The sequence below is a fragment of the Rhea pennata genome, chromosome 21 (genome assembly GCF_028389875.1).
Source record: "Rhea pennata isolate bPtePen1 chromosome 21, bPtePen1.pri, whole genome shotgun sequence".
Classification (NCBI taxonomy): Eukaryota; Metazoa; Chordata; class Aves; order Rheiformes; family Rheidae; genus Rhea; species Rhea pennata.
In genome coordinates this window covers 1,274,727-1,302,074 of record NC_084683.1, presented here as the reverse complement: position 1 = coordinate 1,302,074, position 27,348 = coordinate 1,274,727, and the positions used below count along the sequence as shown (strand labels likewise).

The 27,348-nt window shown below is 51.8% G+C and overlaps 1 pseudogene; it reads left to right on the top strand.

The window, feature by feature from the left end:
• The first annotated feature begins 1,899 nt into the window (after positions 1–1,899).
• Positions 1,900–27,348, top strand: LOC134149672 (capping protein, Arp2/3 and myosin-I linker protein 2-like; annotated as a pseudogene).

Below are 27,348 nucleotides of genomic sequence, written 5' to 3'. Positions count from 1 at the left end.
GGCATCCTGACAAACGTATGCTTGCACAACAGATGGGGAACACTTGTGCACCTGGGAACACTTGTTCCTCTGTCCTCCTCTTGGGGAAGATGTTCTGGTACACTGGCGCTCAGCATGTCCTGGCACATGGGACCCAGTGTTTTGGAAAATATGCTTGGAGATGGGACTTGCTGGGAGGTCCTTTGTGCTTCTAAGCTTCAGTAGGAGCTATCACCTAATGGGTACAAAAGGACAGTTGTTCTCTCCATGTCCTGAATATCCTTGCTAATGCCATGAAAAGCTGGGTCCTACTGCCCCTTCTGAGATGCTCAGACACCAATAGCATGCTCTCCTGTCATTCTGGAAGAGCCATAGATTCAGAGCAGGCTGTCCCTGAGGGAAATGCCTTGAACACTCTGCCTTTTGCTGGTGCTTCTCTGCTTGTTGATGTGGCTCTCAATGCTTGGAGGAAGGCTGCTTCCGCTGTTCTGTTCTTACCCCAGAAGGAGGTACCTCAGCCAAAGGTGGTCCCTGCCCTGAGCTATGCTCTCTCCAGCTGCCTTCCCTGAAGTGGTGAATCAAGGCTACTGCATGTTGTGGTTGGGCTCTGCGGAGACAGCAGCGTCTGCAGGGAGATCACTTCCTGTCTTGCTTTTGCTTTTACAGAAGATTTGAAAATGCTGTGGTGTCTGCTTGGCCCTGGCTACCTGCAGCAGTATCACCCAGCTCTGCCAGGAATCAGCCTGTCCCAGGCTATTCCACCCCTGGAAATGCTCCTTTGAGAGCCCTTGGTTGGCAGATCTCTGCTCAGGGCAGCCTGGAGATTGGTGGTTTGTCAAAAATTATAATTTAGGGGGATGAGGCATTTGGTACTGTCCATTCCAGTTCGTTCCAGTTGTGGCCTGCTGGCTCCATCAGCACATGCCCCGAGGTTCTAGTATGGTCTGCTGATCCAGTACTGAGAGGTTTCGGTTCCATGCAGTTCTGCAGCACCACAAGGGTCACAGAACAGCCTTCTACAGCATTCCAAACACCTCCAGCTTTTGGCCCAGGTCAGAGTTTTTCCTGGGATAGGAGAGTGCTCAGTGTACCAACACCGCTCATCCACATTGCCCCAGGGAGGCCACCCTGTCTCTGTCTCTCCTCCTTACTTTGGGCCAGCAGTTGTGCCACAGTCGTGCTCACCAAGGAACACTTTGGCCTGATACCCAGTGCCTTTCTGCTCAGGAGCAGCCACATCTGCAGTGCCCTGCCTTTGGCACTGGAACCCTTCATCTACCCAATGTAATGTTAGGGCCTGGGGCAGCCCCTCATCCAGTATCCTGCATGGGAGCAGAGCTGCTCTCATGGTTCACAGCCATCTTTGGGCACTGAGGCAGGAATGTGCACCCAAAAAATGCCTTCGAGGGGATGCAGGGCAAGAATAATTCAGGACCCTCAAAGCTTAAAGGCTGGAGAAGATGCAGCTCCCAGTAAGGAAGAGCCGGCAACATGCATGCTCCTTGCCCATGAGAAATGATAGCTTTATCCCATGTGGGAGAAGAAAGGCTGAAGGAGATGCTCAGAAGTGCAGCCCTCCTCCCAGGTAGGCTTATGGCCTTGCTCATGGCTGGGCCTGGCCGAGGAAGCTAGCTGGGGGCCTGGCAGCTTGGGTGCAGGGTTTAGCGGGCCTGCGTGGGCTGCTAGCTCTGTCGCTTTCATTTCACTTCTCTTGCTCACTCAGTAAATCTTGCCTGACGGGGCAGGGAGAGGCATCGAGCACTGGAAAGGGGAGGAGGTGCCGAGGCAGCGACACTGCTGGTTGGTAACCTCAGCGCTTCCTCCAAGCAGGGTGCCTTTTGCTCCAAGCGGGGGCTGTGCTGAAGGATGCTGCCCTGATGCCTCTGTGCCCTTCCCTGAGTGGTTGCTGTGGTCCCAGCAATGGCTGTGTCTCCCAGAGGGATCCCTGCTGAGCTGCAAGGTAAGCGTTATCCACCTCAATGCTTCTTGGCTGCCACATGGAACTTGCTCATCTGGGGCCTGCTCTGTTGCTCTCATGTCTGTACTGGGGCTGTTGGGGCTGCTCATGGGTTTATTATCAACCCCAGCTCAAGGGGGTCTGAGCAGAGCCTCGGACATGGGGCTGCAACACTTGTTCACTTGATGGTGCTGCTTAGACCAAAAGCGTCCCCTAATAACAGGCTGGGTCATCAGGGATGTGGTTTGCCGAGACTTCCACTGACCAGCAGGGTTTTCAGGTGCAGGATGGTGCCACGCACACCTGCAGGCTTGGGATCCCCACACCAGCCAGAGGATCTCCAACTGTTCCGTGGGACAGCCTGACTGGCACCATGCTTGGCAGGGAGGCATGGCCTACAGCCTTGCCGGGGCTCTCAGGCATCAGAAGGGATGTGTGAAATACTGTGACTAGCCACTACCAGGCCTTCAGGGGAAGTTCCCAGACCTGACTGAAAAAACAAATGACCACAGGAGGGCAAGGGGCCCTAGCTTCACCGCCACCATTGCTGCTTGTAGTGTGATGGGAAGGCATGGATTGCTAACCAGTCCCCACTGCCAGCGGAGGAGCTAACAGGGCTACCTGCAGCTTCAGTGAGGGCCAGAGGGAGCAGTGTCATTGTGAAAACTTAGTCCTCTTTGCAAGGAACAGGCAGTTGCAGTTCCTACACAACAGCCTGTTCTGAGCAAAAGGTCTGAATCATGAGAAGGAGAGAAGCAGCTAGGCAGAGAGGTGAAACAAAACTCAAGATGAGAGATAGTAAACAGGAGTGGGGTTTAGACTTGTCTATAACAACCATAGGAGCAATAGGATTGCAAATGTGGGAAGGCCGGCACACATGACTGCTGTTGCACATCATGGCCAAGAAAATTTCCAAAATAATGGAAAGGCAGAATACCTCCCTGGATGCACCATGGAGAGGGCAGGACTCAGCTGAGGCACTGAGGAGCTTGTGGCGGAAGGGTACCTGTAGAGCTCCCCACTGACCCTATGACTACGAGCAGGAAGAAAGGAAGAGAAACAGGGACCCAGGTGGAGCACAGTACCAGATTCCAATGAACAAGGCTATTCCAAAGCACGTGCACTGTAATCCTAGCGTGGGTAGGCAAACACACATTATGTTGAAGTCAAAGGCCAGACATCCTAAGAAAACCCTGAGTGAGCCCTGGGAGAAGTTCTGAAGGATCCCACACAAGAAAGCCAAGCAGTGTGTCCGTGGAGGGCAAACTGGTGGCACCCAAGCACTGTGCTTGGTCCCAACTGTAGCCAAGGCTCCACATGCCAATGAGCAGGTGGATGTGTCTATCACCTGAGCACCAGACAAGATACAAACCGGGTTTGTGAGGAAGTGCACAGCTTTCCTGAAAAGCCGTTAGGCACCGACAACTCAGTCTGATGCAGCATCCAGCACTGCTGCAAAGTCATGGAGAGCAAATGGTGCCATCAGTGTCTACCTTCAGGTGTGGCTAGAGAAGAACTAATTCCTGGAGGTGCATGGGATGTGGGGCTAAATCAGTTCATGTTTGTGAGGGAGAGTGTAATACCAAAACCAACTGCTTCCTTTCTGCAGGCCACAAAGTAAAGAGCCTCTCCGCCAAAAGGGGTGAATGGCCAGACTGAAGAAAAGGACCTGTGCCTGGTAACAGGAGTTTTCAAATGGCCTCGCACAAGGGCTTGCCACTATGAACATAGGATGGAACTGGGGGGGGAGGGTGTCAGGGCATGTAGCTAGTACTATATGGAAGTGCCTGGCACTGGCACATCATGAGGACAAATCCATTCTTGGCTCAGACATGGTAAGGACCACATCTCTGTGTGCTGCTCGAAGTAGCCTGGAAGAGTGCTTTGTGCCTTCAGTCTGTGACAACTTGATGGCAGATCCATGCTGCCTGGGGATGCCCACCCTTGCCAAGGAAGAGGATTGTGATGTTGTGGTGCTAAAACCACCACTGTGGTTTAGGGGAGCTAGAGCCATGCACGGACCTTCTCCTCAGAGGGATATGCACATCCAGATCCCATCCCTCTCCCCTTAACCTGAGCCCTCTTTCTTGGTGTGGGACTGGGGAGCTCAGGCTGTGTTTGGGGTCACAGGGATCATCTTGGGCATGCTGTGCCATGCACCCTCCTGGGCACCAGATCACAGGTACATGGTAAAGTGTGGGGTTTGTTAGACACTGAGTTAGGCGACCCGTCCTTCAACTGAGACTAGAAGCAGGTGTGCTGTGAGAAACAGAACAAGAATGCAGAATATGAGCCAAGCAGATAACCGTGGTGTCTGCTTGTGAGAAAATTGTATCAAGGGACATAACCAATCGCTTTAGTAGCTGGAGCGCGTGCTTGTCGCTGTATACCCAATCACTGCGCTGTGTATGTCTCGTGCACAACTCGTGCTTACTGTATCGATATATATGTATTGCCTTCTGATATGGATAAATGTCTTCTGATCAGAACCTATCAGGAGTCCGCGCAATCAGTCCCTTCAGTAAAGGACTAAGCACGGCTCCTAGATTCAGCCAGATCAGTTACACTTGACGTTAGTCTTTTCAGAGGGCATCACTGCCTGCCTGGGGATGAAGACGATCCTCCTGGTCAAGAGTGTCCAGCTGCAGGTGAAACCCAAGTATGATGACTACATCTTGGTACGTTCAGGGTCCAGCACTCCATCCCTTGGCTGTTAGCCTAAGCTTGATTGCGGTCCTGAACCCACAGCGCACAGAGGGAGCAGCGTCTACCTCGCTGGGCTGTGCAATAGGGCGGTAACCACACACACAGTAGGGACTGAAGGGGGTGGTTAAACCCAACCAACTGGGCAAATGGTATCATCAGAGGTATGGAAGACATTTATGTCTGTCTGGATCTTCCCTGCCTGTGCAGGACTTGCAGGGCCAGGCACACATCTGGCCTCCTCCCAGCACCTTGTAGGGCAAAAACAGGATGGACCCTACTGCAGGTTACAGAGTTCATTGTGTGAATTATCCAGTAAGTTTTCCCAGCTTATGCTCTCCCCGGTTTCCCCAGGCAGCAACTTAAGTGCTTCAGTGGGCTGTTGGGCTTCAGGGCTTCAGAAAGGTTGTTGCCTGGGGCGGGACGGGGGGGGGGGGCTAGTCTGAACAGGATGCCAGCTCCTGTCTTACCCCAGTCCCCTGTCACCTTACTTTCTCCTGCCTAGGTGCTGACCCCCTGGCGAGCCTATGTGCTACTGGTGACACTACCAGTGAGGGTAAGTGTTGGGCTCCCTCTACTCCATGTTAGACCCCTGCTGCTCCCAGCAGGACCCCACTCACTGCCTTGGGACACCAGCCCCAGTGCGGGACCAGGTGTCCCGCATGGTGACCAGGTACCCTGGGTCAGGAGGTCTGGAAAGCCCCAGGGAGCAGTATTAGTCTGTGGGGCTTGCCCCCAGCATGCAGCAGCATCAGGGGCTGCATTATGGCACATGAGGTAGGTGGGTCAGATAGCAAAATGGGAGAAGGAGGTCAGATCAGGACACTGGCAGCCAGGCTGAGATTTGGGGGCTGGGGGGCTCTGGCCAAGTGCAGGGAGAAGCTGTGGTCGGGCACTGCCCTGGGTCATGGGAAAGAGCTTGGAGTCCAGGGTGCTGATGCATCTCTGTCAGCACTGAGGCTGATCCAGCCCTTCTCTCCCACTAGGTGCACAGCAGTTTCAGCTTTCTGGAGGTGCAAGAGATCACAGTGCGAGAGCCCGGCCTGGTGAGTGGCACTCACTGGGAAAGCCTCCCTGGGCAATTCCCACATGGGGCATGCTGGCACCTGGATTGCCAAGGCACATTCTGCTCATCTCCCCCCCTTTGGAAACCCTGGCCTGGAGCCTGCTGCAGGGTCTGGGGGAAGTCGTTGCCCACTGTTTTACATTTGGGGTCACCATTGCAGAGCTTTGGGAGCTTCCCACCATATTTATCCGTTGGCCACCTCTAAAGAAATCCTCTTACAGCTTCGCCCATGTTAGCACCCTCTTTAGCCAGAGGTAAGGGGAGGCGCTCAGGGGTGCTAAGAGGGGAATACAGGTGTCTGCACCCACTCTCCTCCAGCAGACCTGGACATGCATGCTGCAAAATCACTACTGAGAGCTGTAGGCAGCTCCTGCCTTCCTTGGCATTTGGGTGACATCTCCCGTTCAGCAGGGACAAGGTGATAAATTGCAACTGGCTTACGCAGGTAAAGCCAAATTTAGTAGGAAGGTGTTTTAAGCCCTGTTAATCCTCTTAACAACAAAGCATGCATGCATGGTAGATGTAGCAGGTGCAAACCATGAAGGAGAGGAATGGACTGTCCCAAATTGGACATGTCAGCTGAAACCAAGGCTGCAGTTCCTGTTAACCTCTTTCGCTCATTAAAGCACCATCAGCAGTGATAGCCCTGACTTGCAAATGGGGCTTTTGCTGCTTGACATTAGAGAGACAATCCTCTTAGGAGCAGGATGCGTATTTGAGCTGTGCTTTGCTTAGAGATCTTTAGCAGGAGCACAGAGCTAAAGAGGAGATAGGCAGAGAGAGCAGAAGAGGAAGCCATGAGCCTTCAGACAGCATAGCATCAGGAGGCTGGAAACGCCTGGTGTCAGCTGACAGCTTCCACAGACTGGGAAGTACAGGTGGGAAAGTTAGGGGAAGAGCTAGAGCCTCACGTATCCTGGGAGGGGGTGTCAGGAGGAGAGGCACATTCTGCCGAGGTATGCTCCAAGGATGCGAGCAGAGACAAGTGATTCGGGGACAGGATGGCATCACCTGGGCACTTACAAGGAAGTGGAAGAACAGCTAACTTCAGATCATTGGCTTGTCTCTGAGACCATTCGATTGGGACCACAGACCTGAGACTGTATGACAGTTTCAGTGGTTACTCACCTGCCAGTCTGAGCACCTGGCCCTGGGGCAGGCAGAGACTGGCCCTGCTGCCACACATAGAGCCCTGCTCTGAAAAGAAGCTCCATCTTTATGCTGCCCAAGCAGATAATTGTCATCTCCCTCCTACATAAATTGGAGAATGTGTTGACACGGGATTTTTGTAGGAGACAAAAGTTAAAAAAGCATCAAAACCAGGTGAGACAATTTCAGGGGCTGTTTAACACAGCAAACTGGCTGTGCCTTAGCTGGGAATGGGCAGATGCAGCAAGCCAGCTGCTTCTATGCAACATCGCTGTCCACCACTTACACTAGAGATGGGACCCTGGGCAGACAGTTGGGTACACAGACCCAGGCATTTCTGCTCTGCTGGCCCTGCCATCTCAATTTTGCAGGGGCTCGCTGTAGCAGTGCAGGCAAAGAGGTCTTTTTTTCTCTGCCAGTTTAGTGAGAGGCAGAGCTGATCTGGAGGCAGTTCTGAGGGTGGAGGGGGATTTTGTTGAGGATGAGCAAGTTCAGGCACTGAAATCAATGCCAAATGGGGTCTGTCTTGGTCATTTCAATCCCTAAAGCTCTTGGTAAGAAAAGGGCAGACCACTAGTGAAGCTACTGTGTCTTTGAAAGCTAATCACTTGGGCCAAGGGAAGGGTAAGGGGGTCTGGCACATGACAATATGTTTACTCCATTTCATCCTAAATTCCTGTTGTTCTCAGCCTTACCTCCACTTACAGTGCTCTGGCTAGAATTATAACTACAGAGATTGGATGCTTGCATTACGAGTGCAGCCCTTGCAGTGCCTGGCCAATTGCTGTCAGCATCATGTCTGCAGGTTTGGGGTGCCTCACATTGCCAGTTTTCTCAGATGTTTCCCATCCTTTGGCCTCTGCAGGTTGTCCTAGAAACAGATACGTCTTCTTATGTCATCCGGCTTATGTCATTTGATGATTTGGAGCAAGTTGTCATCCATGTCACCATGTCACTTAAGAAGGTCTTCCCAGATTCGTCCCCTGGGTAAGGGTTCCCTAGTCCTCAGGGACTAACATGTAGGAACTGGAGGGACCATGTCACCTTGGAGGAAACATTCTTTGCTCAGACAGAGCCAAAGAGCAGCCTGAATGTCCAACAGGGCCTTTTAATAGGAGAAAACCTTGCTAATGGAGGCCAAATGTTCCTCGTTCCCTGATCACATCGGGAAGAATATTTTTGGTCACTCTCTGGGCCTGGCAAATGGGTTATAGTTAGGCATATATTGCGGTGGGGATGATTTTCTCCCAGCCTGCTCCCTGGTCCTTCCCCCAGAGCACTGCTCAAGAACTCGCCCCCCAACCTGTACGAGAGGATACGGAGGATCACAGACTCCCTGGAGGAAATGTTGCAGAGCAACCAAGGGCCCTGTGGTAAGTGCTATTCTCCCTGTACACATAGCAGACAGGGGCAGGAGGGTTGGAGTACCTCAGAGATCAAGTCCAGTATCCACACAGTCATCGTCAGTGGCTATTTGTGGCTCCCCCACGTCTGGTGGCAAGGCAGCTCCTGCACTGGCTTATGTCTGTAGGAGCCCTGCCAGCAGGCTGCACTCTCCACCAGCGTACCCCACCTCACAGAGTAGGAATGAGGTGCAGGGTGTGTGAGTGAGGAGCCGATCTGGCAGGCTGGGGAGATTGCAGCTTCCCAGAAAGGAGCAGGATAGCTGTATGGTGAGGATGCACAGTCATGAATGCATCTACCCATGAGGGTGTGAGTGGGTTTTATCTACCTAATGTGATACTGCTGCAGCACCAAGCCTGGGTTCTAGCTATTTGGAGTAGGAACTTTAAAAGCTCCAAGGGTTTTAGTGGGAGAAGAGTTAGACCAACATAAACTGGGAAGCAAGATGGTTGCTAAAGAAAACCAACTACATGAACATAACCCTGTCATACCTCTGCTGCCACCATAGCAACGCAATTTGCCTGACATTTCTGAGGGGCAAGGGGGGTTGTTACAGCATGGAAATTGGATCCTAGGTCAATCTCTAGGATCGTGGGGTTGTGGCACAGGTTTGGAGCTGAGATGTCTGTGGGCACATTGGAAAAGCAGACTGTGCCCCAGCACCACAAACTAGGAAGAGCACAAGGAATCATAATGAGGAGGCCACAGTGATGTGCTGGGGAGGGCTTCTGCCTGACGTTGGAGCTGTGATGTTTGCAGTGCAGTATGTTGGGGCCAGGCATACAGGAGACATGTGGGAAAAGCAGCATATAGTCCAGATGCCATGTCCAGGAAGGCTGATGTGGCCCAGGTATGGTTTCCAGAGCAGGCCAAGCTCCACCTCTGCCATCCCAGTGCCTAATTTTACAGTCCATGGCCATAACCACTGTGTTTATAAGGAAACAAAACCTCTTAGTAAAAGGATGCCGAGAGAGAACAGGCAATAAGGACCTAGGATTTCCTACATGGATCAGGTGAAGGGAGCAGAGTTATTGCCTCAGCTCCCTGAGTTGTGCATTCCCTTTCTGGAATGCTGCTTTATGTGATGACAATGGCTTTACCTTTCGTGAGGAGATCCAGTGGGTAAGCTGACCCACGCTGCAGAAAGGAGACAATCACAGCAGGCTGTTTGGAGGGCATGGCAGAGGGATGCTTGCTGGTGCCTCCACCCCACTCTGCAGCCACACAGCCATTCCAAGCAGCAGAGGCATCCTGAGAGCTGGGAGTATCTTGGGCACCAGCTACCTCCCAGGGCTGGGAGTATGCCAAGGTCAAGGAACATCCCAGAGGGCTGGGAGCATCCCAGGGATGGAAACTACAGTTTTACGCTGCTTGAGTGCTCCCTTCTCTTTTGATGTGGTGGAATGAAATGTAGAGAGGGATGAGTTACCTTGGATTAGGAACCTTCCCAGGCTGATGTATAAGAAAAGCCCTTGGAAACCCATAGTCCTGATGGGTATCTCCAAAGAGAAGAGCTGGTGACAGCATAACCGGCCATGTTGGGACACAGACACAGCAGCACAGGCTGTCCCCCTCCTCCTGTGGGACACCAGGTGACTGTAATTCACATCTTTCCAGGCCCTCATCCCCACCATAGAAGGGGTTCATTGGCTTCTTCTGGCCAATCCTTGTGAAAGCAGTCAGGAAGCCACTACAACATAGGGTTGCACCCGTATGGGACACGTGCTCTTGCTGCCTCTGTCCCTAGGAAGGTTTCCGGCTCTGGATTTAGGCATGAGGCTCCCAGCATCTGTTTAGGCTCTTGAGAACTCTGGGAAATGGGTTCTGGGTGAGAGTCCCCGATGAATCAGCCTCTGAGCAAAATATAGCTCCTTCCGTTGACAGCACAGCTTGCCAGGCATGCTAGCAGATGTCAAAGCCCTTCCCCAGACCTGGCACTGAGCCCTGTCTGAGTATCTGTCTGTCTGGCAGGATGTGGACAACTAGGGGAGGGACAACTCCCCTAGTCTTACCATAGCCAAGACTGCAGGGAGTTTAACCTACTGGATTTCAGCCACTTGGAGAGCCGGTGAGTCATTCAGCCCACCAGGTGCATCCTGGAGCACACCATTTCTCAAGCACCCTGGCCATGCTGCCCTGCACCCACCAGCACTTGTCTCCTTCCTTGCTGTGCATGGCAGGAGCTTTTCTATTCTCTTGTTGGAGGTTTTTATCTCTTCATGTGTTCCAAGGATGGTAGGTTTATGTCCTGCTGGCTGCAGGCAGACGTTTCCCCAGAGAAATCTCCAAATTAGAAGGAGAATTCCCTCTGAGAGCCACCTCTGTCCCTCCGGGTGGCTGTCTCAAGAGGCCAGAGAGACTTCCCTATCTGTTTTTAACATCTATATAACCCTAAGAACCAGCTAAGGAGGTGAAAACTGAAGGCTGTGTCGGCCTTTCACAGCTTGTGTCTGTCAGGTGTTTCCTTATGCAAAGCAGCCAGCTCTGCTAAAAGAGCTGCAAAAATTTGCAATTCTCTGTCTCCCCTCCAGATTGCAGCCCTGCTAGTACCCCAGATTGCTGTTACAGAGTTTGAGCCTTGTAATGAGGCTATGATTTCAGGTTGTGCCCTGAGCCTTACATTCAGGTTGCCCTAGCAGCTCTTCCCGTCAGCAGGGGCCTCTAATCCCTCTATACTTATGTATTTAGACATATTTAGATAGATATAGACATATCCAGAGATGTGACCTTAGAAAGAAGGAGTGAAGGCTTATCTGTGGGAGAAGGCAGTTGGCCAGGCTCTCATCTACCAACTGGAAAATAGTAAGAAGGTTTGGGCTTTTCATTTTGGGGAAAATTTAGGTGTTTGGTCCACCTGAATGGGGACATTTTTTGGATATTTCTTTGGACCAGAAAGTCAGAAAGAAACTTTCTGTTCAGTCAAGCATAACATGCACTGTTCCTTAAATGAAGATGAGTTTTAAACAAAAATGGACATTCTGATGGGGACATCCAGATTTTTGATTGATTTTCTTTTCACGGGAACAATCTGGTAAAACTGAGCTCTATTTTTGAGGTGCTTTAAACTCACAGGCCTTCTCCAAAAATGCCTTAGCCTGACTGCTCAGTCCTGCTCTGGTGAACACTGTGTTTGTGCACCCTGGGCCCATTTGTGGAGGTATACCCTGGGGCAGCTGTGGCTGGGTATACCAAAGCTGTTGTGGCTGCGCACCAGGAGGCAGTTGTGCTTGCATGCTCCAGGGTGACTGTTTTTTCACCCTGTGGTGGCTGTGCCTGTGTGCCCCAGGGTGGTTGTGGCAGTGCACCAGGAAGCAGTTGTGTGCATGTGCCCTGGGGAGATTGTGTTTGTGCATGCTTGTGTGGTTGTGGCTGTGCACCCTGTGGCGGTTGTACTTGTGCTCCATGGAGGGGTGCATATGAGTGGGGCCTAACTGGCTGCTTTGTCAGGCAGCCACTCTCAGTCTGGCCCCTGACTGCCTTGCCCTTGTCATCCTGCAGAGACATGGCACTGAGTGTTGCTGCCTTGTCCTTCAATCTGTGGTTCACAAAGCTCTACTGCAAGGACTTCAGACTGGTGAGTGCCCATCATGTGGCACAGGTCCTGGTGGAGCTGTGTCTCCTGGAGATGGATGGGCTTTCAGAAAGGCTTTCTTTATCTGCAGAACCTGTTGATTTCAGAGCAATTCCTGTATATGCTCAGCAAATCAGTGACACTGGAGGAGTTGGTGCTGGAAAACAGTGGGCTAAAATCGTAAGGAAATACACTGCTTTTCTGAGGGTATTCTGTAATATTGATGTATCCGGGACAGCACTAGATAATTTCTTCTGGTCAGCACAGGGAGCTTCCTCTATCTTTCCTCCAGCTATTTGGCTGATTATGTCCTCAAAGTGTTAAAACAGTAACAGTTTTGGTCAGACCTGAATCCACAGGTAAAGCATTTGAGCCATGTCAACCTGCATCTAACAGGACAAACTCCTGCCTTGTAAACTGGAGGCTGGAGGAGGGGGAATGCTTGTCCCTCACAGGTGCTGAAGCACTGATCTGTGCTGGAGGCAGGGCTTGCACCTTCATTAAAGTGGCTGAGGGATCTAAGGATGTCAGAGGGATTCCCAGTTTAGGACTGGTGGGGCTCCTTAATAAGGTCACTGAAATATTAAAGTACACACAGGCCCTGCAGCTGCCCTGCATGGATAGAAGACAGCAGAGCTGGACTGTCAGTGTTGTCAGGAGGATGCAGAGCCCTGGCGTGGTGCTGAGCAGGATCTTAGCAGCCCTGCCCAGCTCACATTGCATGCATAGTGCAGTGTAGGCCAGCTCACTCACATGCCAGAGCTGGATGTCCCTGCAACTGGGGTGCTGATGCCACATAGCTTGGGCAGGGTGAGAGCCCACTGAACAACAGCCTTCCCACAGCCTGGAGGCCAGCAGACCTGGCTGCAGCCTTGGTGAGGCTTTGCTTTTGGATGGAGCCTGTCATCCTCGTAGGAGCCAGTGCTGCATCCCCACATGGCTGCAAGGTGGGCAGCCATGCCTCTCAGTGGTGCCTGTACCTTTGTCAGACGCATAGCCCTTCTTTCTGCAGTGACTTCGCTCAGAGGATGGCCCAGGCACTCAGCAGACATCCTGACTCTGTGCTGCACACCATCAATCTTGCTGGCAACCAGCTGGAAGACAGAGGTACCCCACACCCCACAGTAGCAGATGTGTTTAAGCTCATGCAAACTGTTATTTTTCTCCTGTCCTGGGCCTTCCCTTCATCTCTTTCCCCAACTCTGTATCCCATTGGCAGCTGGGCAAAGGCAGCTCCCTGCCTGGAAGTGCCTATGGGGAAAGCAACAGGAAGGGGCTGGCTCCATTCTCAACCCCTAATTCCCTGTGTAGCCTGATGACGACCACGTGGAGCAACCCATGGCCTCCTTCTGCACTTGCAAGGCAGCCCAAGCCACTCATCACTGTTGCCGCGCCTGCAGCAAGCAACTCAGAGAGCTGTCCTTGTTGGCCTGCACTGTGGGGACAATACTTAAGGGTGGTAGAGGCACCCAGACCCCCATTTGCACTGTCACGGCTGCTCAGGGCTTTCTACTCTTCCATCAGGGATAATTGCCTTCAGCCGCCACTTTGAGAAGAGGCCCAAGGGCCTGCAGAGCCTCAACTTGGCCAGGACATCACTCACTGCTAAAGGTACAGCCCTGAGACAATATTCCCCCCGCCTCCTTCAGGTCCCAGTGGGGAGGCCAGTCAGACTGACTCTATCCACAGCATTTATGGCTCAGCGGGGCCAGGCTGACATCAAAGAATCTCCCAGAGGGGATGGCATGGGTGGGCTGGGGGCCATGTGCCCTTGATGAGGCATTTCGGAGAATGGCACACTCTGCCCAGAATCAGCTTCACCACTGGCGGCAAATAAAATGTCTCCAAAATTATGTTGCAAAGCCTGGCTGGGCATAGCATACTTGGGTGCACGGGATGAGGAGAAGGAACAGTCCCCCAGGGATGCCATGGACAAGATATGTCCAAGAACACAATGTCCTGCTGCCCTGGACATAGGAAATTGCCCCTTCTTCTATTCCATGGCTCTCCATAGTGCAGGGATGTGCTCTGTCCAAGATCTGTGGGCATCTGTTTCTTTGGCCTACCCTCAAGCAGGAATGAGCACATTATGCCAGGCCCTAGCAGCTAACGAAGCCATCTGCTCTTCCCTCCGGCACTTGGACCTCTCCGGGAACCCCAGCACCCTGGCCATGGATGACACTAGTGTGAGTGCTATGGGCTGAGAAGGGTCAATGCTCTGACATTGTAGGATAGACTGTCTCCTGCACACATGGGGGGCACCTCTTCCTCTGGTGACCTTGCTGCCTCTGTGAGAGAATTGAGAGGGCTTGCCTTGGTTCATTCAGAGGCTGATCTCTGCGTTGTAGTGGCCCAGGCACTCAGAAGTGGCTGTTGCTGAAGGGTCTGAAACCAAGGTGCTTGGCATCCCCAGGTGCATTTGCGCAGAAGTGCTTGGCTCTCTGGAAAGCCATGGCTGTGACATCTTCCTGCCTATCTGACAGCAGCTGTGGAACTCTGCTGTGGAGACACCTCCCCGTCCTCACGTGAGGATCGGAGATGGCATCTTGAGCAAGGAGACACCCCAGGCACCGAATGGCCCATGCATGGAGTGTGGGTCGCTGTGTGATTCATCACCATCTTCACTTCTGCTCCCTAGTTAGAAGGAAGGAAGTTGGCCAGATTGGCTGGGATTCTTGAGGAATCCCAGAGTCAGAGGGTACCCAAGGTGGATACCAGGGGTCCTGGATGAGCTTCTGGATCCTCTCTCCTGACAGAGTTTGCAGAACCTTCTCTGCTGGTGCAACTCACTCTCTCACCTCAGCCTGTCTGGCACTGACTGCTCTTTAGACACTGTGAGTAGGCAAGCAGGGGGACCCCAGATAGTTATCAGTGCCCAGCTCCAGAAGCTGTGCCACACCCCAGCAGGTGTCCCTAGCCCCACTACTTGCATCCTATGTGGCATGGGGCTGCATAGGCCCAGGAACAGGAAACTTGTTGGGTCAGAGGGGTATGATGGCAGCCAGCTCAGCAATACATTGTTCTGCATCCCATGGCCTGGGTGGGCTGGGAGACACCAGCTTCAGCAGGAGGAAGAAGAGAGCTGGGAGCAATGGTGGTAGCTGGCAGCCCAAGCATGGGCAGACCTCCTACCTAAGGGTCTCCCACACTGTCTCTTCTCATCTGGCATGCATGAGGTGCCATGGTGCTAGCTGGATCCTTGACCTATCTCAACTTACTCCCTCCTGCAGCTCTTTGGAGCACTGACCCATGGATGCTGCACCAGCCTTGTCCATCTGGATCTTTCCAAAAATGTGTACTCACACAAGTAAGCCCAGCACATCAAAGGGAGGGAATCTGTGCCATGGCTCATCATGGCCCAGTTGGCAGTGACTGCCTGGCATCTCCTGAAGCAGTGGGCAGCCAGTGCCAGCTATAGGCATGCACAGAAGATGATGCTATTTTGTGCTTTTCCTTTCAGGAGGGTGAAAGATGTCTTCTCTCCTGCCATCAAGCAATTTTTCAGCAAGGCCTGTGCCCTCAGGCATGTTTCACTGGCAGGTACAAAGCTGCCTCCAGATGTTGTAAGGTAAGATGGGAGCAGCACGCTGGCAAGACATTCAGCCACTCAGAGTCCAGCTCCAGGGCATGAGCCACCCCTGTTATCCCTGTAGAGGCTCAGCAGGGTGATGGAGAGGCTCTGGGTCTGCCAATGGGAGCAGATTATGGGTAAGCATTGTCCAGTGGGACATGGCTTAGGACTTTGAAGTTAGAGGGGACAGATGAGGATGCTGGGTAAGAGTGGCAAAATACAGAGTTCTGCATGCTGGGAAACAACCCTTTCCCTATCTTCCTTGTCCCACTCGGCAGCCCACAGAGGGTGCCCTATGGCAGGTGGCTGGCACCCACACTGCTCTAGCCAATGGCTTTGGTGACTTTTCCAGGGCTTTGCTGCAAGGACTGGCATACAACAGTTGTATCAGTGACCTTCACCTGGATCTCAGCAGCTGTGAGGTGAGGGGGCAGCCTGTGTATAGCGAACACCCGTGAGTTGTATGAGCCCAGCAGCGCTAGAGGCACAGTCTCCAGCCAGGGTACCATATTGTATCCCTAGGGGTGTGCATCCCTGAGGGGAAGAGGCCATGGCAGGGGAGGCAGGTGCTCATTCCCGTATGGGAAGATCCATCCCCAACTACCACGGGGCTGAGGTGACCTTCCTGACAGCAGGCTTATATTTGCAGGGCTTGCCACCTTCCCATATACTGACATGTTTCTGTTTATTTCAAGCTGAGGTCAGCAGGGGCCCAAGTCATCCAGGATCTCATCTCTGATGCCAATTCCATCAGTGACCTGGATTTGTCTGGTAATGGTAGTTCATTTTTCCTTATCTGGGAGTACAATCTCCTCCACCTGTGGGCACAATTGCCTCAGGGTGTTCGGCAGAGGCTGAGTTAGACCCAGCATCTCCTAAGCTTGTAGAAGTATCCTGGGGAGATGGAGCAGCTTTGGAGAACTGAGCAGGGTCACATCAGGCTGTCAGAGATACTCTTTGCACTCTTGAGCCATAGCTGACCTATGGCCCTTGCCTGCCTATGACTGCACATCTATACCAGGCTCAAAGTGTACCCACTTTCTGGTGCCCACCTGGTGTCCAGAGCTTTGTCTCAGCAGAAGGCTGTGAAATCCCCCACCTAGAACTAGGGCTGTGCCTTCTATGCTTGTCTACCTTTTGACCATGCTGCTTAACACAAAATTAGACTGTGCTTAGTCTTTCATTAGCAGCAGCCACAACATTACAGGCTATGCAAGCATCTAAGCTAAAGGTTTAGTGGACAAAGTACAAAAGGACAACCAAGTCATACCAGTGTTCCACAAGATGTGAGTACCCAAACACCTGGAGTGGATTCCTCCGAGGCAAATTATCACTTCACTGAGATTTTTGTCTTTCTACCCTAAAAACAAAACCTACAGGCCTTCCCCAAGACAGGAAAGACTTGTTTGTGCTCTTCTTCCCCACAATGATCTCCTTCCTGCTATCCAGCAGTCTCCTAATGTGCCAGACCTTTTCCATCATTGCATCCAATTCTGGCCAGCAACAGTGGCCCTCACCTCTCATGTCCATGACATTCTTCCCTGTACAGGTCTGCCTTCTTGTAATTTCAACCACGCAACATCAGACTCATGTTAAAAATATATGAGTGCTCATTTTCCATGTACCCATTGCAGTTTAATTCCTGCACTTCATCAGGATCAGTTAGTTAAATGGCAAAATTATTGGGGAAATGTGTAACAAGAATTCAGTTCTGGGCTTCAAAAGTGGTGACTAGGTTAGCTGGACACTTGGTGGAGCCAAGGCAGTATTGGGCCTGTGTGGCATTGGCTCCTTCTGTGCTCGCTGCTGAGCCTACAGAGAGTCAAGTGCAGTCTCTCCAATATTTCTTCAAACACTCTGGAGAGATCAAGCCTGCCTCGACTTACCAGCTAACCTTGTCACATGGCACAGAGCATCTCACCAAATGTGGACATACACAAGTCCATGGGTCCTAACGGGATGCACCCATGAGTGCTGAGGGAGCTGGCTGATGTCATTGCAAGGCCACTCTCAATCATCTTTGAAAGGTCATGGTGATCAGGAGAGGTATCTGAGGACTGGAAGAAAACAAATGCCACTCCAGTCTTCAAAAAGGGCAAGAAGGAGGGAACTTCTGGCCAGTCAGCTTTGCCTCAATCTCTGGAAAGGTGCTGCGGCAGCTAATCCTGAATACTACTTCCAAGCATTGTAAAGGATAAGAAGGTGATCATGAGTAGTCAGCATGGATTCACAAAGGGGGAAATCACGCTTAACCAACCTGAAAGCCTTCTAGGGTGGAATGACTGCCTGGCAGATGAAGGGAGAGCAGTGGATGTTGTCTCCTTTGACTTCAGTAAAACTTTTGACACTGTCTCCCATAATGTCCTCATATGTATCTCATCCAGGAAAGCAGACTTTGGGCTCTTCAGAGACCTACTTGGAGGAAGCTCATGTATTAAGGCCTTAGAAGGAAGGGGGTCCAGGAGAGCTGGCTAGTATTCAAACATCACTTCCTCCAAGCTCAAGAGGGGTGCATCTGTATGAGTAAGAAGTCCAGCAAACGGGGCAGGAGACCTGCAGGGATGAGCAAGGAGCTCTTGGCCAAATTCAGACAGAAGGAGAAAGTACACAGAATGTGGAAGAGGGGACAGGCTACTTGGGAGAATTTTAGGAATGCAGTCAGAGTACGTAGAGATGCGGCGAGGAAGGCTAAGGCCCATTTGGAATTGAGTCTGGCAAGGGATGTTAATGACAACAGGAAGGGCTTCTTCAAATACATCAGTAACAAGAGGAGGACTAGGGAAAATGTGGGTCCACTGCTGAATGGGGTGGGGGCCCTGGTGACGAAGGATACAGAGAAGGCAGAGTTACTGAATGCCTTCTTTGCTTCAGTCGTCACTGCTAAGGGCAGCCCTCAAGAATCGCACAGCCTGGACGTAAGGGAGAAAGTCTGGAGAAAGAAAGACTTTCCTTTGGTTGAGGAGGATAGGATTAGAGATCTTCTGGGCAAGCTTGACATCCACAAATCCATGGGCCCTGATGGCATGCACCCAGGAACACTAAGGGAGCTAGCGGACATTGTTGCCAGGCCTTTCTCCATCATCTTTGAAAAGTCATGGAGAACCGGAGAGGTGCCTGAGGACTGGAAGAAAGCCGTTGTCACTCCAGTCTTCAAGAAGGGCAAGATGGAGGACCCAGGCAACTACAAGCCAGACAGACTCACCTCCATCCCTGGGAAGGTGATGGAACAGCTCATTCTGGATGTCATCTGTAAGCATATGGAGGAAAAGAAGGTGATCAAGAGTAGCCAGCATGGATTCACCAAGGGGAAATCCTACTTCACCAACCTGATAGCCTTCTCTGATGGAATGACTGCCTGGGTAAATGAGGGGAGAGTAGTGGACATTGTGTACCTTGACTTGAGCACGGCTTTTGACATTGTCTCCCATAACATCCTCCTAGGCAATCTCAGGAAGTGTGCATTAAATGAGTGGAGAGTGAGGTGGATTGAGAACTGACTGAATGGCAGAGCTCAGAGGGTTGTGCTTAGTGACACAGAGTCTAGTTGGAGGCCTGTGGCTAGTGGTGTCCCCCAGGGCTCAGTACTGGGTCCCATCCTGTTCAACTTGTTCATCAATGACCTGGATGAAGGGACAGAGTGCCTCCTCAGCAAGTCTGCTGATGACACCGAGCTGGGAGAAGTGGCTGATACACCTGAGGGCTGTGCTGCCCTTCAGAGAGACCTGGACAGGCTGGAGAGCTGGGCAGAGAGGAACCTCCTGAGGTTCAACAAGGGCAAGTGCAGAATCCTGCACCTAGGGAGAAATAACCCTAGGCACCAGTATGAGCTGGGAGCTGACCTACTGGAAAGCAGCTCTGCAGAGAAGGACCTCAATCCTTCTGCCTTTGCCCAAAACCAACGCACTGGGGAGAAGGGAGTGCTGGTAGATGACAAGTTGACTATGAGCCAGCAATGTGTCCTTGTGGCCAGGAAGGCCAAAGGCCAACCTCATCGGTTGCTCATCTAGCCTGGGCTTCATCAGCTTACACAGAATCATAGGATCAGTAAAGTTGGAAGAGACTTCTAGAGATCATCTGGTCCAACCTCCCTGCTCAAGCAGGGTCACCTAGAGCCAATGGTTCTGTGATTCTGTGGGGGATCTGACTGGGTTATCTGCACCACAGTTGCTTTGACTGGCACAGGGAATGACAGGAGATGATGACCATGCAAAAGCTGCAGCTTTTGAGAGCCCCGTGGCAGGGCATGTACTCTGAGCCTTCAGCTCCCCAGGTAGCTTTCCTTTAAGTGGAGCAAGTAACCAGGACCCAGGCTCTTTTCCAGCAGTGGCCAGGGCTTATGTGTGCCCCAGTATCACTAAGAGAGGGGCAATCCTCCTCCATCTGTGCTGGGGAATGGATGGACCCGATCAAGACTCAGCTGAAGGATAGCATCTTCATCACAGAATGTGGGATAACTTATTTGGCTACTGATTTCTCCTTCCTCAGGCTCTGTATAATTCTCATTTCACATCATTCTTGCCACAAACTTCTACAGTTCACTTTTAACTCAAAGTAATCTAACATTGCAAGCTTGGGTTTTGAAATTAACCAAGATGTTTAAAAGCTTTGTCTGAGCTGAAACTCTTTCAGTCCCTGACAAGATCCCTGCCCCGTCTAACCTCAGCCTGCCACAGCCTCTGAAGCCACAGGGCTGTGGAGAGCAATCCTACTTATTGCAAGCATCAGTTCTACAGCCTTTTTAATTCCACCTGCAAGTCCTTGTAATATCTTAAACTGGCCTCACAAAGATCTCACAGTATATCATGCAGTGCCTCTATAGCTGGATCACTCTAGGAAAGATGACGTGTTCTGCAGCCATTCAGAAACTTGTGTAAAATCAGCTCATGGCTTCCCTGACTCACAAATGCTCCAAAAACTTGCTGCCTTCCAAAAATCTCTAGCTAACCTTTTCCAAAATGTAGTTTTATTTTGTTTTTCCCCAAATAGAAACTCTGTGCTGGAGGGATAGTGAGCGCCTAAGAGCTGCATGCAGTTCAGTAGTCCTCCAGCTAATATCTCAGCACCGCAGACTTTGCAGTGTTCACTTAATAACAGCAATTGTTTGCTCCATTGTGCTCCAGTTAAAAATTAAAAAAAAAAAGGAGAGGAAAAGACAGATGCCCCTAAAACATTGGCCACAGCCAGTGTAGTATCCTTTTTGCAAAGATCAAGGACTCTTATAGCATATTGGCATGCCACTGATTTCAGTGGAGTAATGGGGTGAGAGGTCTCTGCCCAGATACATGTGCAGCAGCAGGGCCATAAGCCACACTCTAGCCACTTGGGAACCCGCTGACCTCCTCTGTAGGCGTTGGGGTTCACAAGTCCCTTGGAGTCCTGCTGACCTCCTTCCCAGTTTCTGGGGATCACCAGAGTGGGAGTGTGGGGGTACTCTGTGTTTTGCTGTCGATAGGATATAACCTTTGCTTGCTGAATTTTCCTGGGAAAGCTGTAGTCGTGAGAATGGGGGTACAAGCCCTAACTACAGGAAGGATGTCTGGGTGCATTCTGGGACAGGGCTGAGGGGGGAAGGCAGCAGAAAGCAATTCCTCTCTAGCCCCGTAAGTGCTCCCTGCAGCTCAGCACAGCCTTGCCACCCTAGTTCCAAATCACAAGACTCTCACAGGGGATATTTATTTGCTGGGTGAGACTCCTCTCAGCCCCTGGTTTTACCTGCCCTCTCAGGGGCAGATGAATAGGTCTTTGCCCTGCGTGGGAGAGCCATGAAGAGGATGAAGACATTCAGGGTCTGCCTTGGATTCCCCTCTGCCAGCCTCCTGGGGCAGTATGGCAGGTCTGTGGGTTGCCCTTGGTAGGCCACACAATCACCTTGGCCCAGCTTTTGTGGTCTGGACTGCTCAGAGCATCCTACTGGGTGTCTCATGGCTCCACTCATTTCTCATAGGTTTTGACTCAGATATGGTGATGCTGGTGCTGTCCATTGGCAGAAGCAAGTCCATTAGGCATGTCTCTTTGGGGAAAAACTTTAACATCAAATCCAAGTAAGTGCAACCTGTGGCATTGTCTTCAGGCCAGTGGCTGCTCTAGCACCATGCACCTGCCTCACTTCTCTCTCTCTTCGTCTGAGCCCTGGGCCAATCGGAAATGCAAGGAATTGCCTCGTCTTCCCTCAGAGGCCTGCTTGCCCTACTATACCAGGGACTCATGGGGGGACTGTCACCTGCTCCTGACCCAGTCTGTGCTGGAGGGCAGCCGTCACAGACACAGGTCACAGCCTCTTGAAACATAGGTAGGAGTCAGGCAGGAGGCTGACAGATGTGCGGTGGTTTTGGGCAAAGGCAGAAGGATTGAGCTTTGCCAGCTGTTCTTGCTGTTCTGGGGGAAGTGATGCTGGGATGCATGTGTAACTATCTGTCTCTCCTGCAGAGATGGGCTGCTGGATGTCCTGCACCGCGTTGTCCAGATCACCCAAGAGGATGACTGTGTAGGTACCTCCTGCTGCACCAGGGGCCCTTACTTGCCCCAGCCATCCTGCCTGTGCCCTGCCTCTCGTCAACCGCCATGACCCCACGGCTCTGTGCAGACTTCGCTCCAGGGATGCTGTCCAATTTGGCATGACAGACACATCTCTCCCTCCTCTTCCCCCTTCCAGAGTCTCCAGTCCCTGTCAGTGGCTGAATCGCGCCTCAAGCTGGGAACCAATGTCCTGCTCAGTGCCCTGGGCAGTAACACCAGTCTCATTGCTCTGGACATCAGCGGCAATGCCATGGGAGACACCGGTGCCAAGATGCTAGCCAAAGCCCTGCAAATCAACACAAAGCTCAGGTAGCATGGGAAGGGCATCCTTCTCACATTGTGGCAGGTGGTCTTGACACAATAGTCCTCATGATACTGATACTACTGAAAGAGGCTTATTGTGGCTCCTTGGGACCACAGATGCAACCCTGCCAGTCCCAGCAAGCAGCTGAATGCTGTGACCATAGCCCTCTTGGCAGCCAGCTGCTGGTGCTGACACATGACATATAAAAGGCAGGAGAGTATTTAAATCTCTTCCTCTGCATGGCAGCTCCACACCAGCTCTTTTCCAGGCTCCCATGAAGTTCAGAGTGCTGGAGCACTCTGAATGCCTTGTGCTCATTATTCATCCATGCTTTGTTATCAGTGTCCTAGGCAAGAGATGGCAGAGAGCAGTTTCTTGTACCTAAAATGTCACTTTTTTACCAAATTATTCCTAAAAAGGAAAGGTAAAAGTTTCTGGTGGAGAGAGGGAGCTGGGAAAGGTCTGTCAGCTGCAGACATTCCTCTGTGGGACTTCTGCCCCTGTCAGCAGAGTGATGCCTTTCTGAGTAAGGCTGCCCTGCTCTGCATCCCCTCCAGACATCCAGCTACTTTGCAGCCGTCTGCAGGGGAAAAGTTTAGCTTTTGAATCATGAGGTTAAGATTTTTAACCCCATTTCCCTGCCTCCTGGTTTGTGGGGTCAGCTTGGCTGAGGCTTCCTGGCACCTAGCAGGACAGGCATAGCTTGTCACGGCCCCGCCTGTTCCTGGCAGCCAGACACCTGCCCTCTATGCCAGCTATCAGTTCCTAGCTGGAGAGTAGGTTGGTGTCCCATTTGGTGAGCTGACATAGGCTACTGTTTTGGTCTGGAGAGGACTCACTCTTGTACTCTTTGCAGGACCGTGGTTTGGGACAGGAACAACACAACTGGCCACGGACTCCTGGAGGTGGCTCAAGCCTTGGAGAGGTAGAGAGGGGGTTGTTTGGTTGACCTGCCCTGCTACCACCATGCACAAGAGACTCTAGCACCAGGACATCACCATCCCCAAGCCCTCTTCCCACTAAATGCAGAAAGGGTATCTCACTCAGAGCCAGTGGGTTGGAAACAGTGCTTAGGGGAGTTTCCATACAGTGTAGTCACTACACGGCCCTGGCCTTGCAGCTAGCAAAGCAACCCACAACGCACCTGTTGACATCATCTTCATTAGTCATCTCTGTTGCTTCAGAGCCCCAAGGCTGGCTGTGGCGCACATTTCCCCCTTCCAGCACCATGGATCACTTAAGAGGAAGAGCGACAAGTTTTACAGCCAAGGAGAAAAGTCTTGCTCCTAAGCTGTGGTACCCACCAGAGTTGAGAGCCTACATCAGGAGTGCTGAGGATCTCTGTCCAAACCAAGCACAGAGTTTTGTCACTCTGAACCATACCAAAGTCAGCGTACGGTGAGCACAGTGTGATCTGCTCAGGCATAGGCTGTTTTTGTGGGGATCTGGCACTCTGCTTCCTCCTACCCACAAAAGATGGAAAAAATTGTTCATTTACTGAGACCACGGTGGGGTCTCACACACGGCCATGCAGATGCACAGGGAGGCAAAACACTATAGGGGCTCCAGTGGTTTGAGTTGAGAGGGCCTCAGTCTGAGTGGCCAGAGAGTACAGACAGGCAGCCACTGTGACCCTGGGGAGTTTACTCATCTGCTCGAGTTTAGCCATCCCCACAAGCCCTGTCATCATGAAAATGCTTTCCCCATGCAGGTGTTTTGTGGTGGAGATCAAACCATGAGGCTGATGTGCCAGGGTCTCTGCCACTGCAAGGCAGGAGATGCCATGTAGATGCTTGCTCGCAGCAAAGGGGCTGGTAGTGCCACTGTCCTGATGCTCACCTGTGCCAGTGCCTCACAGGAACTACACCCTCAAGTCTATGCCCCTGCCAATGAATGATGTGGTGCAGGCGTATTGGAGCAACCCTGAGAAAACAGAGGAGGCAGTGCACGAGGTGGGGCTGGGGTCTGGGGGAGATGGGCTGGGATGCCAAAGATGCCTCCTCACGGGGTTATTTACATGCTGCAGATCCAGTCCTGCCTGACAAGGAACCAAATGCAACACATGCTGCCCACACAAACCTTCTGGCTGCAGCAGGGCATCCTGACCACCTCTTCTGAACAGGCAAGTACAGGAAACCACCATGTTTGGCTGTACAGCCAGCTGTTCTGCTCCAGCATGAGTAATCTTGGCTAGTGCAGGACATCAAAGCAGACCTCTGCCCACCTCACGCTGATCCTTGCAAGCAGCACAGACCACTTTTCACACTTTCTGAGCCCAGGACAGAGCAGGCCGTGGAGAAGAGAGCAGGACTGGGCAGGAGGGAAGGAGGCTGAGGTACTCAAGCAGCCTTCATCCTTGTGCTTCGCACAAATTTGGTGCTGAGGAATTTAGGGACTGCTCATCTCCCCCCCCCCCAGTATGCTGCCGTCTTCATGTGCTCAACACATGCTTGCAAGAAATTCCCTGCTGTACAGCATTCCTGGTCACTAGTCAGGGAAGACCTTGTGGAGCGTTACCTGCATGTGCTCCCAGTGCTCAATCAAGCAGCACCCATGTGTCCTTCTCCTGGGAAATCACAGAAAGGACAGAGACTTACAGTGCTGCTCAGGCATTGGTGCATGATAGCATCTCCTCTATGCTCCAGATGGTGAACGAAATCTGCCTCAGCGTGCAGAAGCATGTTGACATCCTGAGCTCCTGCCTGGGCAGGGAAGTGGAAGATGACGTCCTCTTTGCAGAGGAAGCCATCAGGAACGCCAACCTGTCCGTCAGTGTAAGTCTGCCACACTCCCAGAAAACTGCGGTCACCTTCCCTCTGCTTTGCCTTCCTGTTGTGGGAAAGAAACGTTCAATTCATGGGGTTTAAATCCAAGACCAAGCAGTTTATTGATTTATTAATGACATTTAACTAGCAAACAGTGAATTTTCAAGATCAGTATCATAAATGCAACAGATATACATCACATTACTAAACACTTGAAAAATGTTAAAAAGCAGCTTCAAATTTCTGAGCCCCCTTCAAATCCCAAGATGGTCTAATCCACATACATAGATACACACAGTTGTGTGCATACCTTCCCCAGGAACCGTGGGCTATAAGCAAATCCCCTCTTCAAAAGAGGAGATTCCCCTGCTTGCACCACCTCTCTTTGGGAGCTGCAAATGCTCTGGCTTTGGGCTCACCCCTTCTGCTTCTTACAATCTGCTGATGCCGACGCTGGTGATAAAACTCCCCATGTTCCTCCAGAGGGTCCCTCCTTGGGGATCCCCATACTCTTAGCTGCATTGGCTGGATGCAGCCTCCCACAACATGGTGAGGAGAATGTTCCACCAGGCCATGATACTGGTGGAGGCCACTCCTGGCAGTGTTAGACTCTGTTAGACTGCTGCTGTTCCCACTTCTCTCTCCTGATTACACATTTTCTTTCTTCTTCTATACTTCCTTTCAAGCTGCCACTTTTTTTTTCTTTTTTTTTCCCCTCAAGTCTCTTGGCCACCCCCTAGTTACTGTTTAATCCAGCTAGTGGGCATCTTCTTCCTCAGTGTTATCACTTACTATCTCATCAGCTGCTGTTGCAGGGGAGAGGTGTCGTTCTCTCCACACACCTGAGCCTGTGCCCCTATCCCAAGCCTGTCACTATGTCCTCATCCCTGTGTAGCAATTGTCTCTACATGAGCTGGCGAGGCCAAGAGCCATGGTGCCTCCCCAGCTCCACTGGGCTTTTCCAAGAGATACACTGCGTCTCTCCATCCCAGCAGGAGTGAAAATTTGCACAAATCTATGAGCAGTTTGTTAGAGACTGGAGATGCAGAGGACTCCTGGGGGCCAGAATTTCCTTGAGGCTGCACTAGAAAGGATTTGCATCAGGTGTTTTGGGGACAGAATTGCTTCAAATACAGACCATCACAACTGCTTGCTTGCAAGGGGCTGGCACTGACTTTACAACCTACAGTGAGACCTAACAGGGTGGGGGATGCTACTGCAGACAAGGAGAGGAGGGGCTTTCGCCACTTACTGCCAAGTCTCCTGGTAGCACCTGGAGGCTATACCATGGTGAAGATGCTCTGCAGGGACCTGGCGCTGTTCTCCAAATGTTGGGGACAAATGGTTGTGCATGGTGAGTACGTATTCCTGCAGCAGGGTGAGAAAGAGGTTACTCATCAGCTTCCTGGGTTAGGGAAGGCCTCTAGAGAGATTTAACTAAAGAAGAGAGTGCTGATGCTGCAGAGATACTGGAAGGGATAGGAAAAGATAAGCAGTGTGAGAGCAGATTGTCTGGGCACAACGACAGGAGAGCTAATGGACGCTGGGGGCAGTGGTCAGGGAATGACTGAGAGGGAGAAGAATGCAGAGAGGCTTGGGGGGCCCAACTTCAGCCCGGTGTGGCTGGTAGATCCCTGAGTGTCCCCACCTAATGCAAGGAGAGCTTTGCTACAAGGCAGCCGTGGACCAGGACTGAGCCTACCATACATGGCCAAGCAGAGGAAAGATAATTTGCTATAGGCTCATCCACACTTTCTCTCCACCCCTTGCAGATTTTGCCTCTGTTGTATGAAGCAGGAAACACCCCGTACCAGAACGGCAAGCTGCAGCATAAGATGGAATGTCTCACAGAGGAAGCGTCACAGGCCTGCGGCCAGGAAATCCAGGTGGGTGCCTGCTAGGAGCCAGTGCAGCAAGCAGGGAGCCACCAGTGGCATGGGATGCTTGTCAGCCTCAGCCCAAGATGTGACAAAGCCCCAGAGGCAGGGACTGTCCTGCCAAAGGGATGACAGCTGCTCTGAGCCTGACACACAGTGTGCTCCAGCAGAGCACCTACTGTGCACCTTCCATCACTCAGGTCCCCTCTGTACACAACATCTCCGGAGACAAATAGGAAAACATCTGAATTCTGATAGAAAAGATGCATAAAATTCCTTTTTCCCACCCCTAAATTCTGGATTTGCTGCAGGCGATCATGCAAGCCGTATTGGAAACAGTGCACAACCTGTGCCCGGCCATGGTACAGAAGAGGGGAGTCCGGGACCATGTCAGAGCGCATCTATCTCCAGGACCACCTCAACCTCGGTTCTGTCCTGGACCGGATGGTCACTGATGTCTTCAACAAGCTGAAGTGGGTGACATGA